General features: G+C 43.2%; 1 long non-coding RNA gene across 1 annotated transcript; it reads right to left on the reverse strand.

Annotated features, from left to right (window-relative positions):
* Positions 1 to 766: 766 nt before the first annotated feature.
* On the reverse strand, positions 767 to 15,804 carry LOC130598032 (uncharacterized). Its single transcript, XR_008971919.1, has 2 exons — positions 15,561 to 15,804; positions 767 to 1,880 (listed from the first exon to the last, which is right to left on the reverse strand). It is a non-coding gene; the product is annotated as an uncharacterized LOC130598032 (long non-coding RNA).
* Positions 15,805 to 17,175: the final 1,371 nt, after the last annotated feature.

Genomic DNA, 17,175 nt, shown 5'->3' on the forward strand with positions numbered 1-17,175 from the left:
TCACAGAACATCTCCCCAGCTGGGAACAGAACAGCAGTGAAGGGTGTGATCTATATAAAAATCTAAGAGAAAGGAAGAAATTTGTTGACGTATATTTATGTGCCTGTGCCAAAAGATCAAGTCTACAAAATCACTGGATTGTTACACCAGTAGGATATGTCTGTAGCTAAAGTGGAATAGAGACAGAGATGAAAAAATTGCGTTCCTGTTGTGCCATGAAGTTCACCTAATTCATCTCTATGAAAATGTACATCCATTTTCTGCAACTCATTTCCTAGGTTTTGGCTGTTTTTTAATATTCCAAGAAATGAAACTCCCTCCCTTTCCCATGAAAAGTTACTTTGCAAGCAACTTTGCCTGTACTTGTGGGGTTTGTTTTTTAATTTTTGGAAGTTCAGGCAAACTTCTGAAGATCCTGGTTTTATCTCATCGCTAATAAATACATGATTCTTATTCTCACTTAATGCCTGAATCTTTCAAAAATCTGCAGATAACCAGCCCTTAACCGATAGGGTCCTTTCAATTAGACTTTTCAGTAACAGGATTATTTTGTTCTGCCTGAATTCTACCAGTTTCTGCCTGGTAATACAATACAACAATTCCTTAAACCCCAGCCATCAGCTACTCTGTGGGTTTGTTTCCTATGACAAATCAGTGTCTGTGATTGCTTCTTGGCTGGTTTAAGAGTCTAGAATACTTTAGATGTCATTGGAGGTCATCAGGATTTACTTTTAGGGAAAACTAAAATAATCCAGCACTTCAAAGGTGTTAGAATCTGGCCATTTACTGATATGAATATTCTACTCAGCTACACCCTCTTATCCAGCTATTTGACATGCATGTTTCCTTTCCTGACTTAAAAGCTGTGAGTACATCAAAGGCTGTCCAAGGAATGAGCTAACACAATGCCACAGGCCCACATTACCTGAACTTAGCACAACCTTCATCCCACATCTCTGTCTTTCAAGTTATTTCCCTGGTAGGACTTACCGATGCAGTCATCCAGGATCCAGCTGTGTTGCTTCTGGGAATAATTCGTAAAAAAATATTTGTAACCTAAAACGTGGTAAAATTCCTGCCTTCTTTGAGATTGTCTCTTTATCAGGTTGTGATCTGCAGTTTGGAGTTGGCATATCAGTATTTCCTTGCATGTGCCAGCATCAAAGGGAAGTACATGCTCCTGTCTCCAAATAAGAGACGTTTTCCATATGTGCGCTCTCCTCTCTGTCCTGCCTAATGACTATACATTAAGATAATATGCGGGAAAGGTTGCAACATTTTGCAGCATATGTCTGCACAAGTGAGAAGCATGTCTCACACCTGCTTCTTGGCTTTGGGACATTATTCCTCATAACTCTTTTACAGCCTGGCTGGCTCGTGGTGCTGCAGGCTTCAAATGGCAAGCCAGGGCAGCAAAGCAAGCCTTTCCCTGCTTGGGGCGGCAAGATATGCAGAAGCCTGCAGTCCCTTCTCTGGTCTTGTGCTCACTGGGGAAGGGGTGCTCTGTGGGAGCTAATGGCCTGTGCCCTCCAAAACAACACTGCCAAACCACCTCCAAAGGAGGCTTACGATTATTCCCATGGAAAAATGGTTACAACTGATATTCTCATTTGAAATTCAGAAACCTGGTTTGAAATAGAGACCATTTTCCTTTAAATAAATGTAGAGCAGTGTTAGAGCAGGGTTACATCTGTCACAGACAAAAATGCTCTATTTATGCCTTATTGTAATCCATTCACTGGTTTATGGTCCTCGTGTCCTTCAGGGAGTGTTGGAAACCCACACGGTGTTCCCGAGCGCTACAGTTTGCATTCGGATCTCTGATTCTGTTGACAGATGGGTACAATCACACGCAGCAGTCAGACAGCTCCCTCTTGACTCTGTATTGGAGGAGCAGCGAGAGGGCAAATTATTTCAGCTGAGGTCAGCATTAACTTAAGCTCAAAATAACTCCCTCCAGATCCACCTGTTTCAGACAGAAGCATGCAAACAAGTGGTGGTCTTTGGTGAATTGTAGCCACTTCCCTATTTCACATCCCATTTTGGGGTTTTGCCATCACAGATGTAGACAGCAAACATGTACTCGATTAAACAAAAAATGCTGCAATCAGCCTGATAAATAAAAGGAATAATAATAAAAAAATGCCCTCACTCTGTAATGTAATGTGTTAGCAAACACATATTTCCCATTTAATGTATAAGCATTGAACATGTAAATGCAGGGATTTCCTGGATGCTTCAGGGAAAACATAAACTTTCTTGAGAGGAATCCATTAAAAAAAGTGTCTGATGAGTGCATTGGTGTTAAATTAAACAAAGGTTTCTGAGAAGATACCCTTTAAACAAGAGTTTCCAGATTCTCTTCGTTTCAGTTGCTGAGAGTATCAACTTCCTCCTTCCCTGTCTTTCTATATAAAAAGAAATGCTTCTTGTTTCATTCCTTATAAAGGGCCATTCCTAATAAATCTGAATGGTTCCAAGGAAATGCATTGAATCACTGACCCACATTCCTCATCACCCTGTGGTTTGAGATCCACTCATCCTCCAGAGCAGGGACTACTCCGACCACATTCCACCCAAGCTCAGGTCAGAGGGCTTCTGGCCTCACTGTACCTTGTGGGGATCATCCAGAAACAGAATCCTTTTTTTGTCAGCTCCCATTATCGATACTGATGTGAACTGGTTGGTGTCTAGCAAGCCCTTCACAACTGCTTCTCAGATAAAGTCACCTGGAGTTTACGAAGAGGATCTCAGAAGGGCTTGGGAAGCAAGAATGGGACTCTGCTCTTGAAACTGTCATTGCTCTTGGAATAAACCTTAGTAGCAAAATCTGTTCCACTTTACATTCTCTTAAAAATTAAAATTTGAGAACTGGGAGATTTTTCCCTGAGTAACCACAAAGCTTCTTATAGCTGGAGGCCAAAGCTGAGGAGAGGTACCACCATGTTAACCTTGGGCGGCTTTGATATTTTTATTGGCTGTGTTCTCAGAAAATAATGGTATTAGCAGCTCTGACTTAAAATACCGAGCACTGCGGCTCCCTCACAGCAGGTAAACAATCTGTGCAACTGGGCACAAATGCTGATAACAAGGCCTCCTTCCAATTAGGAGGCAACAAAACAAACTGCATCAGCAAAAATTCCTGCAAGGATATTCCTTAAGGCTTCTTTGTGCTCTCTATAAAACACAAACATTTTTACCATGCAGTACACCCAAATTCATCAGCTGCCCACAGGAATACTTAAGCACTGCTGCTTTGTGAAACTGCACAGAAAAGATTGCCTGGTGCTGTTGCAACTAAACCTTAGGGTCAGAGCCAGAGGGACACATTTGCATAGGAGAGACACAGACAGACATGTACAGACACAGAACTGCAGCCTCTCTGTGTAAAGGGAGTTTGCTGGTGTAAGCTAAAACCTCTGTGTAAACATCTGAATTTTCAGAAAGCTGCTTGAATGGCATGCACTTGAAAAACAGATGTGTTTTGAGAGCAGCCACAATAAATATCAAATGTGGGTGACATGTGGGTCTGAGATGGCACCGTCACAGACATCCTGCCCTTGGTCTCCTTCTATCTGAAGATGGAGGGCTGGCTTTTAACACTGCAGAAAGACAGGAGTGCTCCTAGAGATAAGCAGAACAAAAATCTTGCAGATGCTTTTTCATCAACGTCCATACAGTTCTCAAGCACAGACAATTACATTGTTTGACTGTCTGAGGCATTTCTTACATTGTCAGAGCTGCTTGCCCCCTCTGTAAGCTTCCCTGGTGATGGTGCATCCTGTGGGTCTGTGATCTCTACCTTTCCTAAAGGTCCAATTTACAGTCATTGGCAGCATGTCAATGCCGTGCACATGCAAAGCAGTTGGATTTCAGCCTTGGACTGGAGTGGTGAGAAAGGAATGAAGGGAACCAAGTTGGAACTAAGATCATGAATTATCAGACTCAGTCACTGGCTGTATTTGAGGCTTATTCCTGATATTTGGAAGGTCACCTGTGAATGGCATTGATGACTCTTGGAAGAATTACTGAGGAACAATTTCTTGAGGTATGATGGGGTTCTAGGGATAAAACACATCATCAAAGGTGAAAAATAGACTAAATATAGGAGTTTATAAGATGACACATTACTTGATGGATGTTAGTGTTGGTACCACTGGAAAATACCTTTTTTTTTTTTTTTTACAGTATGCAGGCTTGGCCACTTTCTTCATATTGCCTAAAGGAGTGTTTCTACTGCTAACCTGGATGCAAAGGGCACACCTCCCACTCCGTCAGTGCAGTCAAGCTAAGGACTTCCAGGCCAGAGATTTAGTTTGCCTGCTAAGGGTAACAACGCTGACTCTGGAAGACTGGAGTTCAGTGGCAGGGAATTCTATTTGCCAAAAATGGGGCTTAACAGCCAGTTTGGCTGTGATCTTGACAGCCATTTCTATCAAACTGAACTGAATGATATTCAGCAGGACTCTATCTAGGCACAAGACATGAGATTTATAACAATCTCTTGGAATTGTTTTGTAAATGCTTTGTAAATGGCTCCTTTGTTTGCACATAACCTTCTTCAGTGGAGATACTGAGCATCATTCAAGTGATGTAGCTGTCTTTGAATGGGGTAAATATGAGCTAATCTCCTTTCCAGTGTCAACGGCCTTTACTGCAGCTCACAGTAGGAATGGTCCCTTCAATTAGAGTAAGGATTCATGATTATGCTGAAAGTTGATAGCTCAGCACACCTGTGTCTATGCCGAAAGTCTGTATGGGATGCCTGGACAGTAGCCCAAGTGGGGGATGAAAAACTGTGGTTCGTCTGGGTAAGATACCCAGCCAAGTCCCCAGAATTAGTTGCAACCCAGGAGGCACAGTAGTTCAGGGTGAATGCTTGTGTTTAGATATGGGTATGAGACTTAGACACCTCTGCCATGTTCAAATGACTGTCTGACAGTATTAGAAGGCTGGGTTGAGTGTGAAATGTTCTGTATCAACAAGATCAGCTCTTATGCAAACAGCGTGCCCATGACTTTGTTTCAGAGTAGAGTAATTAGCAGGTTCATAGCCTTTAACAGTGAAGCAGCAAGCAGAAAGAGAATTCATGTATATTTTCTGCAGGGAGTTCGCCCTCCTGGAGAAGGATGCACTGGACTCCCTTAGATGTTCAAGATTTTTTAGGGATGGGGTTAAATTGTCTTTTAAACATGGGATTTATGACCAAGGTCACCTGAGAATCCACCCTGTGCATATGTTAGACCTTCAGTGGTTGAAGCGTGGTTTTCCCATGTGTGGATGGGGTATAGGATGGAAAAGTAGTTGCAGTTTATCTTAAGGCCAGTATTGCTGGGCTCCAATGATAACACAGAGGCCATCAAAGCTGTAAAATAACTAGTAAGAATTGTTCTAATGGTCCCCCTCTTGAGGGCTAACAAAAAAATGATTACATGAAAACAAGAAAAGAAATAGGTGGTGTCAAGTGGTGGAAGGTTGAGATGTGTTTCAGTAAAGATCGAAGGCAGTCTATACATGAGGTGTGAGGTGTGGCTTCTGAAAACCCCACCTGTCTTTATGAAAGCGGGCTGTTGTACAAAGTGAAATACTACAGACATTTCTAAGGGCACAAGCAAAGTCAAAGGTAAAGTTAGGGAGGAAAACCCAGGTTATCTGATCTTCACTACAGTGACAGGCAACAAGAGCAATCCTTGGATAGAATGCTCAAAAGGGTGCACATCCAGAGCCTACAGCAGGAAGCGTTAGCCTGCTTCAAGAAAGGAAAGAATCAAAATCTATAAAGGGCTTTATTGAATAGGATGAAACGGATGCCCCATCAGGATTTAATAATACAGGATTGTTGCAAACACATTTCATACTGTCGAGGATCTCCACAATTTCCTTTGATTAAAAAAGAACTTTTTGGTGGAGCAGTCCAGAATATTTGTTGAAAAATAGTCATAAAAACATTGTTTTAGCAAAAACATTCATATTTGTGTGCGTGTGCGCATGTGCATGCCTAGGTATATTTGAGCTGACATGCATGAAATTTTTCAGAAATCAAATCATAGGTTTTGAACTGATCTATTTTCAACACTAGTGCTCAATTTACAGACTTCTATTGCTTTTCAAGGGTTCTTCATGTGCAAGCAGATTAATCGTAACAGTTCTGCAGTTTCAGAGAGGTGTTCGCATGTCACATAAAGATTATGTCCTATTGAAGACTTTTTGTGATTCTTTTTGCTTTTATTGAGACTATCAAAAGAAAAGCGTACAAGAGTTAAAACCTGACTGTTTTGATTTTCACACAAACCTTTGTGCCTGGAAGCTGCCAGAGATATATTTGTTATGAGAGAAAAGAGGAAAGCACCTTGCATATCGCCCTTGGAAATTTCCACTGATACATGCGCAGCTATTTCTAATTGCTGCAGCTATGCAGTGGAAATGTGAGTCCTCTCTTTCTTTTTCAACAGAATAATGGCAAGCGGATGACATGACTGAAAGACATCAGTGATTGTCTTGTTATAACTGTGGTAGTACAAGGACATGGGTAAGACAAAGCATTTGTTTAGAGCTGCCCTCACAAACAAAGCACCCCTGTTGTGTGCTCATGTCTTCCCATGAGCTTTTTTTCTGAGATCCACCCTGCCACAGTGAAGGTGCATTTAGCAGCAGTTGGTGCTGGGTTCCTCACTACTCTCTGTAACTCTGAGACTTGCCCCTACAGGCTGTCTTTTATTAGACTAAATGGTATGGCTGGAAAAGATCAGACAAGGTTTCTATCACATAGCACCTTTGCTAGGTCTGATACATAGCAGCTGACTTCAGAGCTAAATGCAAAACAAAACCAGTTGCTTAGAATTTGGTCCCTCTATTTACGTTGCTCTCTTACCATAACACTGCTTTCAGTCATTTTCTCTTGCTGCAGTCAGCTGGTGTGATACTGAAGCCTGAAATATTTGCCCAAAAGAGTCTGTTCAAGTGCAGCATCTGGGAGAGGACAGGAGCAATAAACAGGCCAAATTTACTGCTTTGGGAAGTGGACAAAACCTAATTGGTGCCAACAGTGAGCTCAGCTATGGGCACAACAGTGGGAAGGACTGAGCAAAGAAGGGTGTAAGTACTTGGGAGCTAAGTTTATAACTTCTTAGGCAGGTATTATCCATCATTCACTCTATTTATACATGTGTTAAAGGGGACATCCTGGCAGCAAATAAAATGAAGCTACAGCATCTGTTACTGTGGGGCTGTTTTATTGGGATGCTTCCCTTGATTAACAGCAGGACCAGGATGTCTCAGCAGCCCACTGCTCTGCTTCTGTAAAAGCAAGACCCTCCCAGAACCCTCAAGCCTTCCTCTTTCTTTAAATGGTTCCTGTCCCTTTAGTTTTCTCCACACTTCCCCAGTTGAAATGTTCCAGCCCTGGACATGGGAAGTGGTGCACAGCTGCGTGCCCAACTTTCCAGCCTGCCGCCATGATGGCTGGTGCTGCTGGTTAAAACCTTGGAAACAGATTTCTAATTTAGATTTCTAGCCAAGCTGTGGCCTATTTTAAGCCTTTAAAAGAACTCTGAACCTCATATAGATCCCTGTTCCCTTGGAGTAAACTGGTGGCAGCAGCACAACCAAGCTTCCCAGTGTCAGCCCTGGGTAAAAAAGGAGGAGAGGGGATCAGGATCCTGCCTGTTGTGTTACTGTTCACACAGAGGATAGAGTAACTTCAAGTTGTGTTCCAGACTCTCATCAGAGGCAGACCCTCTGCTGTTTTGACAATTTAATAAAAAATAAATGTATCTTTTCCTTCTCTCCAGATGTGTTAAGAGATACACAGATCAGCAGCTTTACAGTCAGATCCCTGAATGAACGTGCAAAGAAGATAAGGGTGCAAAGAGCCTTTCCTTGTTCTCTCCAGAACATGTCACAGGTGGTCCCAATACCCAGGATGTCCCTGCTACCTACCCTGCTGGCCCACAGGACCTAATGGCTGGGCTGGGGAGGGAGTGCACAGGCACTGGAAGCCCCCACAACCAGCTGAGTCCTGGCAAGGGGCCATGCTTCCTTTTCTAGAGCGGTCCTGTTGCAGGTCATCATGGCACTGTTATCAGCCCTCTCCCAGAAACCCTTGGCATCTTGCACAAAGTATGGTCCCACTAGCCCAGTGCTCTTTGTCTGGCAGGGTAAGAGGAGGCAGCAGGCAGGGAAAACCATATGAGCCTGGCTATCACCTCCTGCCCACAGAAGTATTTCCCAGTCAGGAATATATCTGGTTGGGAAATAAGAAGGTTTTTATGAACTCAGAGCAGTGAAATTCTGTGGTGGACTTTGAAAAATAGTAAGGACAAAAACTGAGCTGGTTTAAAATGTAGTTTAGGATGTGATTGAGCTTACATGGTACAGTGACCTGTGAGGAGGGCACCTGGGCAGCTGGGCTGCAGCAGCCTTTGGCCACCCTGTGCCTGGGTAAGCCAGCCTTTCTAAGGAGAAAGGCAGATGGTGCAGCCGTCTCATCCTTCACCAGGGACAGGGATGGGCCAGGTTACACTGCCTCAGCATCAGAGGGCACTTTTGACATAATCGGTCTCTTCACAGGAGGAAAAGCACTTTGACTCATCTTTTACAAAGGGCAAGCAGAGATGTCAAATATTAACTTTCCTCTGTCGCCAGTGAGAGGAGTTAGAGTTTAGATGAGAGACCTAAGGAAGATTGTCTGCGTATGAACTCTGATCCTCTTCTTACAAGCTTTAGGGATGAAACTTACCTCAGCTCAAACAAGTTCTTGATACTTAGTTGCTCTGTGCCTTAGTTCTCTGCAAATGGAAATCTTGCGAAGATGAGTGTGTTGAAGGCTTAAGACAGATATGAAGCATCACTCCTTTGCTCTGGGTGGCACTAATGACTGAGCTCATTTATGCAGAGAATATACTGGGTTTTTAACAGTCTGCAGTTGGGCTGAACTGTCTGGTGCAAGGCAAATTAAAATGCATGCAACATCATTCATTTTCAGTTACTACTCCTCTCTTTTGCTGTTAAATAGGGAATGTAGATCTATAATTCAACTATAAAAGGTGCCTGGTGACTAATACATAGCACTGGCCTGCAGAATGGGTTATTCTCTGCCGTCAGGCACGTCTGTGGAGGCTGAGGCATTGCTATACTCAGTGACATGCTTTTCTCTGTGAACAATGATTGAATGAAGTTTGTGAATGAATTTGCTGTGGCAGTTTTACAAATCTCCCTTCAAACCTAACGCTTACTAAGATTGTGTTCTTCTCAGTTGGACTTCCTTACAGTTGTGTCTTGATGTTAGTATATTATGTCACCCATCACTGCAGGGAAAATGACAACAGCCAATTTATGTATGTTGGAATAAGATAGAGTAGTTATAAGGTGTCCACTGTGACTCAGCATTTGCTGAGCTCTTAACACATTTCTTTTCAGCTGACAGTGCTTGCTAAACCTGGAAGTCTAATTGGAGTAGGAGACTTGTACAAATCTGCTGTCTTATGAAATCTGATTTTGAAATCAATCTGCAGTACAGTGAGCTCTACCGATGCTCTGGGTTTTTTTTTATCAATGTTTTTCTTTTAAATACGGTGCTATTTTGTGTGTAACCAAAACTTATATGTAAAAAAAAATTTCCAGAAGATGTGAGTTACACAATACAGCTGCACAGCAGCCTGCAAAGCTCTGCGGATCTAGGCAAGTAAAGCAGACGTCTCGTGATCCCCTGATCTAGCAACTCTCCCAGTAATGACAAAATGTGTAATAAAAGCTTTTGATAGGAGTCAAGACTTGTGTGATGTAGGCAGCCTTGTTAGGATGAGATTTGAATGCAAATTTTCATGTAGCTTCTCCTCACCAGATCACAGCAAGACCCATGCAGGGTAAGACTACTCAGTGGCAGCCCCTTGCCCACTCTATCTCTGTGGGGTGGCCTGTGATCTCTGCTATGTTGCTGCTTCTAGTCTGTTTTGGGATGTGGCTGGAGGAGTGAAAATGATGGAGCCTCAGGGTGGACTTTGGGAAACGAAGAGAGCGTGATTGAAATAGACCAGAAACAAGAAACCGATGGTCAAGGGGAGGGAAGCAGAAAGGAAGTGTTGAAGGTTTGGAAGTCAGAGGTGAAATCAAGGGATATACAACACAAACCAATATCTAGGAACAAATGCAGGAGCACAAACAATATGGTGATTTTTAGCCAATATTTTTCAATGAAAATAAATATGGCATCCTTCCAAGAGGACAGATATAATCAGGGAGGAATTTCACAAACAAACATGAACAGAGATCAGCTCCTCAGGGTAGCAGAAATGAGGAGCATGGTTCCTTCCAACCTTGAGATAACCTTGGGATAAGGTCCAGACTGGGATGGAAACAGCAGAAATCAATGTGATTTGGCACTGGTCATCGCCGAGGGAATGTGATATGTCAGACCCATTTCTAAAAATCCTGTCTCTGTCTGTCTCAATTATCGAGGACTGAAGCGCAGGCAGTTCTTGTGCAGACTGCACGGGATGGGGCATGGGTGCACAGTGGTTTCCTAAACCTGTTCTTTGGCCTTGCCAAGGTCTATCCCCTCAAGCAAGGACCACTTGTCCCTTTGTTTCTCCTAGGCATAAATCTCTTTAGAAGGAGATGGGAAATAGGCCAAAGTTTGGTTGGTCTTAACCTTTTCCATTCTGCCTCCACCTTATGATCCTTTCCTTATATCTCAGGAAAGGATGTAGTTCCAGTGTCAGCCATACAGCCAGAGCCAGGTTATGTAGCAGACACTGCAGATGCTGCACAGACACAGCTCAGTAGCAGTGATGGGGGTTAAACTCCTACAGCACCCCAAAATATCTATGTCTGGTCTTCAGCTGAACAGTCATTTACCTTTTGATCTTCATTCAGTGCATAGGCTAGGTGAGAAAGGATTGATAACAAAGCTTACTGGCAAAAAAATATGAATGTAGCCCGTCTGAAGCAGATACCTCCTTCTTGTGTGCAAGTTAGCTGCCAGTTTGTGCACCAAAGGGGCAGACCATGTGCATAAGGATATTAAGTTCTAAACTCAAAAGAAGATTTACTGTGGAGTTATAGGACTGATCAGCTTTGCCACTTTGCATTCATCAGTTTAAAAATTAAATGAAAGACTGCCTGCTTGCTTTCTGGTTTCTGAGAAATATGGTTTAAGAAATAAAAGTATAAAAATGTATTGCATCTGCAAAACAACCCATAGTAAATAATAGCTATTCATACTCTATGTAAATTCATGTCCTAGTTATGCAAACACTAATTCAGAAGCTTGTTGGCAGGAGCTGCAATAGACAAATATACAGACTATTGGCAGAAAAAGTGCTTCCATTATTCATTTGTCACTGGTACCCAAGACTGTGATGCTATTCAAGGTAATGTACTGTCTCAAAATAAATCTTTTATCGCTACTCACTTCAGCGGCTGGAGCTGGTGATGTATACAAGCACATACAGATACAAGGCCAAAAGGCAGCCATCTCTTGCTGGAACTGCTGTATCACAGCACAGTTTTATTTAAATATTATGCACTGTTCTTTTGGAGGATTTTATCAAGTTAATGGTCAGATGTGTCTGCTGATGTACGCATTGCTGATACGCACAATGCCTTATGTGCACAACATCTAATAAGGCACCTTTACAGTAAAGACTGGGATCTGTGCGAGTCTGCACAGAAAAGCAGTAATGGTGAGTGACTGAGAGCATTGGAGAACGTAAAGGGTTTTTGTGTTTCTCTGTAGTCTTCACCACAAGAGTTATAACAAGACCCAGCATAGAAAAGCAGCAAGATAAAGTAAAAAAATATAAAATCTTTCTTCAGTTGCTTGGACTGATGCTAAGGTAAATGGAAATTCCTTTGACCCCTGAAGAGATGAAACAGTCTATAATCAAGTTAATAATCTTGATCCCAACTCAAGTCAATCTTACTTGAATCAAATCAGGTTTTTCCTCAATTTAGATCCTAGAATAGACTTGAAAATTGACAAAGGAAAGAGCAAAATATTTCTGCTGAAATTTTGCTTAACAACATAGTAGGAAATAATATATATGCACAATCACATTTAACTATAATTCCATATAATAAAAACCAGAATGGCAACTTTGCCTGTACTCAAGAAAGTATTTAGATTTAAAGCTTAGCGTTGAGAGTCCTTTCTTCTATCTGAAACATGGTGGAGGAGAATTGGTGTGTGGAACCTGAAGCATAGCAAGGGAGACTATTTTATGGTGTAGAAACTCAAGGATATAGGAGGAACAGTCAGAGAAAGGTGGTTCCCACAGAGACTGATTCACTTTTTTCTAGGTAAGTGGCGCTAGTAAAATGAATGACTAAAATGGAAGGTACTAAATACTTCCTAAAAATTTTTAGTGGAGATTTTAGCCACTCTCCCATAGTCATCATGGGACAGGAGAACCCTCCAAAGAAGCAGAGCTTGTCTATAGTAGATTCACTTAGTGGTTGGTGGTAGCAGAAGGTGGGCTGTGCTCTGAGGACATGAAAACAAGGCTGGCTGCAGGGGAGCCAGCAGCAAGCACAGGCAGGGGCATAAACAGGCACGTGAGCTCCAGTAAAATGCAGGGTACTCTGCAAACAGTGTTAAGGCAGGTGTCCTGGGTTCAGCAGTAGCAGTCATGTTTTTTCCTTTGTGTTAACTGGTGCAGTGCTGTGTTTTGACTTCTAGTTTGAGAACAGCGTTGGTGAAGCCGATGTTTTCGGTTGTTGCTAAGTGATGTTTACCCTGACCAAGGACTTTGTGAGGCTCATGCTCTGCCAGGGAGGAGGGGAGGCTGTGAGGAAGCAGAGACGGGGCGCCTGGCCCGGGCTAGCCGGGGAGGTATTCCATACCACAGCACGTCATGCCCGGGGTGGGGGGTAACTGGGAGTTACCCGGAAGGACAGGGGCTTCCGGGTGGAACTCGCTTTCTTGGCCGGTGGTATCGTATTCTCTTCTCTTGTTATTTTCCCTTATCATTGTTTTAGCTGATAGTAGCAGTGGTGATTTGTTGCTGGACTGTTCTTGTCTCAACCCGTAGGAGTTGCACTCTCTCGATCCTCCTCCCCGTTCCTCTGGGAGCGGGGAAGGGGAGAGCCCCGGTGCGGGGGGGGGAGACGGACACGGACCTTGATTGTTGTCAGCTCGGCACCACTCACTGGGAGTGAGTGAACAAGTTACCTGACTGGGTTTAAACCACGACAGCAGGGCATGAGCGGAACCACAGTGGCAGAGCATCAATAGCACTGAGCATCTAGAAGGGGGGCTCTGTGCGTGTGTGTTAGGACAGCTACATTTTAGCTGTGTGGTGCTGCTCTTGGCTATTGAAATTGCCTCCAGTGTGTGGCAGGCCATTTTCCCAGGATCAAGATACCCCATACCCTAATGGTTCACAGCATCACTCCTCCTAGAGGATCACTGGGCCCTGCAGGGAAGCTCCAGGGGCTTTTGTCTGCTTCCTTGCTGCTTACTACAGCACTGCAAGGCATTGCTGGTGCTAGGCCACATAACTTCCTGTTCCTTCCCCATGCTGCCAGCTTGCACGGCTGCCTGTACGCATCACAACAAGGCTGCACCCCACTGCTGCCCCACATGAGCCCTCAAGGAGCTCCAGAACAGTAACCAGAGAGAGGCATAATGGGCTAGACCACCATCTGCAAAATCAAATTCCTTCTGTAAGCCCTGAAGCTTGAAACTAGCCTTACTACTGCATCCCCTCCACTACCAGCACCTGTGCCAGTGACTGTTCTCATATGGATGGGCTGAGAGACATTGCTTTAACAGCATGACTCCTCTCCTCCTTCTGCCTGGCCAGGCCTGATTCTATACAGGAGAGACAGAAAAAGGCAATTAGATATGCAGCTGAGTTGGCTAGGGGCTAAGATATGCAGTGTAGCATGCTTAAGATAACTGCTTATGTCATTCTTGGAAACTCAGTCCTCCAGGGTTTGATTAACAAGAAGCATCTTACTTCTCAAAAAGCTGATGATGGAAGTTGACATAGATAGTGCAGCTTTAATCCAGACAGATATAATGCTGTCTTTTAAATTAATTCCAGAGTCCTCATCATTTTCTGTGAAGACAGCAGCAACAGTTGAGTCCGTTTAGTAACAGTAAAACCCTTGTTTTTCTTGCTCACTATTACTTTCAATATATAGATGTTTGTCCCTCAAAATCCTTTAAACACTATCCAGGTCTCAGTGTCAGTTGAAATAACTGTATTTATTGATTTTCTACATTTTAATCCATTGTTTACTAGAGTATGGAGGTACCACAATTCGATAGCCTAAGGAAGATTCAGTTTCATGGGATAAATTTCTGGTCCATCTCCTAATGAGTAAAACAAGATTGCCTAATTTGGCTGAAGAGTTATTGGTCCTCCCTGTTCTGCTTCCCACCTGTATGAGCTGAAGACATCTGTTTTTTGTGCAGTGTGGCTGTTTCTTCTGCAGGTGAACCCAGATGGTCTTGCTCCACCTCTGGTGACTGGGCCATGAGTAAGAGCTGAGGCAGCTGCTTCAGTTTTGACCAGTACTGGTAAGTCTTCTAACACAGGCAGTAGAAAAAACAGCCTGTGCAGTGGAAATAACATTTTTCAGTGGTTTAGATCACAGACACTATCAGCAGGGATCAGGTGAGATTTGAAATAGTTGTTTAGAGGAGAATTCCTGCATTTCAGCATTATTTGTCAGAAATGGGATGTGAAATTCCTGTGGGGGAATACATTCCCAGCAAGGTGTCTAACATTGTTAGGAGCTTAACTTTCATGGATCTAGTGCTGGCTGGTTGTTATAGATGCTGAATGAGCTGAAAGGATGGTTACAGAAAATCAGAAGCAACCAACACAATTTATATGCAAGTGGGAACCCTCTTAACCAGACAGTGCCAGCAAACAGAAATCCCACTCTGAGGTTTTAAGGTGTTCACTACCATCTGTACAAACAAATGAACACAATTACTCATCAGAGAGATCCACTGGGGTTTCTGAAAGCTTACACATCATGTACACTTGGGTCATCTCAGCAGTGGGAGCTTCCTGGAACAGGAGCAGGCTTGTGTACTTGCCCCTGTGCCTCATGGCAATCAGAGCAGGCAACAAATTCAGGCAGGGCCTGTCAGCTGAATAATTATTTCTTTTTTTCTCCCGACCTACGGAAAAGTGCTAGCATGGAGGTGGAGCTCATGTCCTCTGCCTAGGGGAGAGAAGATCCAGCTGTGGGCTCAGATGGCAGATAAGACATCAGGCACACTGGTGGGACTCTACTTCTGAGACTGCGTTTGTCTTGCCCACCTGTGGCATGGATGATTACCCAGGTTTTGTTATTTTTTTCTCCTGCACTGTCCTCCCTCCTTCATTCTCTCCTATGCCCCTATTACCTCAGTTTGCCTCCTCTTCAGCCTCCTTCATTCTAGGAAGTTTTGCCAATAGAAACTTTACGTGTAAGGTGTCTGTGGGTCACTTACATTCAAGGCGTGTTTTGGCTGAGCACCAATGCCTTCCTCAATGACACAGGCCCTCACACTTCCTCCAGCCAGTGACACAAAGCCAAAGAGGGCACAGCTTTTCTCCCACTCTATGGTGCATGGCCTTGTAGAGCTGACTGAAACTCAGATTGCCACTCCATGGCTCTCTTTGCTTCAGAAGCACCTTTCCCACTGCTTGTCCATGTGTGTGAGTAACCAGAACACATGGTTACTCATGCAACTATGAGTTACATCATGAAGAACTTTCATATGCGTACAAAAGCTCTATAGCTAGACCTGCATCATAATATGAACCTAGTGTCTCAGGGCCTCAGAAAGAAACCATCAGATTCAAATAAATGCCATATGTTTGTGAGCTTAAAGGCTACTGACTCTTTGCTACAGCATCCATTCCTGCTCCTTCGTTGCCCTGGCTTCAAACCAGCATTCCTTGTTTGTGCTTATACCATTCAAGTGGATCAAATGCAAAGAAGCATTTCTGTGCTGTGTTTGTAAGAAGGACCTAAATATACTGGAACATCTTCAGTGAGGACAGAAAATGTGGGAGAGTGTGGGCTTTCATGTGGTACCACACTAATTAAGGGATAAATGGATGCAGAGAAAATAGTTTTATGGGAAGCTGAGCTCTGAGCATATGGAAATCTCTGGGCTCATCATCAGCTTTGTATAGTACATCATTCCTATGTTACATGGTCAGGATTTGCTGTAGTGAGTCCTGAGGTGCTCTATTGGGCAGTGCTGATGGCTGTTAATCTGACAAAATTGGCTGGAGTAGGAAGAGTTTGTGTTCTTCAGTGCAGGGAAGGGAAGGCTGCCTGTGTAAAACATAGAGACCACAGAAACATAAACCTGAATATAAGCCCTCTGTAGGGGCTGAAATGTTGGCACCTGCGTGAGGCTGGATGTGTGACCATTGCCCTTTACCCTAATTGCCAAAAGAGTATTTCACCTGAAATACTCATCTTCAGATCAAATTCCTCATTCCCTTAAAGTGCTAAGCCTCACTTTCCCTACCTCCATCTTTGGGATGCATTCACAGAGTGCTATACCACCCTTGCAGCCTGTTACTTTGCTAAAGCTAATATAGTTTACTCAGGTGGCTGGATTTTTCCAAGGGATTAAGCTCATTTGTCAGAGCTATCTCTGCCCAATGCATCCCTATGCCATGTCCATATATAACGAAAGCCTGCAAGGCACCTCCAAGTAAATTTCCGCCTCTCCTCAGACTTAATTTCTGAGGGATTTTTGATCTCTGCTTAATGAATCTGAGTCCTTGGCTCTCCATTTGATGACTGTTTAATCAGACAGTTTAGCCTAAAATAAAAAAAAAAAAAATCTCAAAATGGCTTTAGAGGCAGTTGACAATTAATTGCAATCCATCCATCTAAAACTTCCTCATGGTAAGAAATTACCCTGTGCTGTTTATGATATTATAGTCCCTTAGATAAGAACACAGATGTTAGTTTAAAATGAAAAAAGAAAGTCTAATGAACAGCTGCTAATCGAATCAATCCCCTCACTCAATTTGCTGTTCAGGTTAGAGCTACACATCAGTGGCCTGATGGGTAATACATCAGACAGATATTTGGAATCCAGGAAATTCAGAATTCAGACTGAATTAAGAAGTAAAAGAACACCAAATAACTCAAAAGAAAATGTGTGGAATCTGCCAGCTTTTTCACAGGAAAATGATGTGGAAAATT

The sequence above is a fragment of the Pezoporus wallicus genome, unplaced genomic scaffold (assembly GCF_028554395.1).
Source record: "Pezoporus wallicus isolate ANWC-B61680 ecotype Strahan unplaced genomic scaffold, APGP_CSIRO_Pwel_v1 scaffold_6362, whole genome shotgun sequence".
Taxonomy (NCBI): domain Eukaryota; kingdom Metazoa; phylum Chordata; class Aves; order Psittaciformes; family Psittacidae; genus Pezoporus; species Pezoporus wallicus.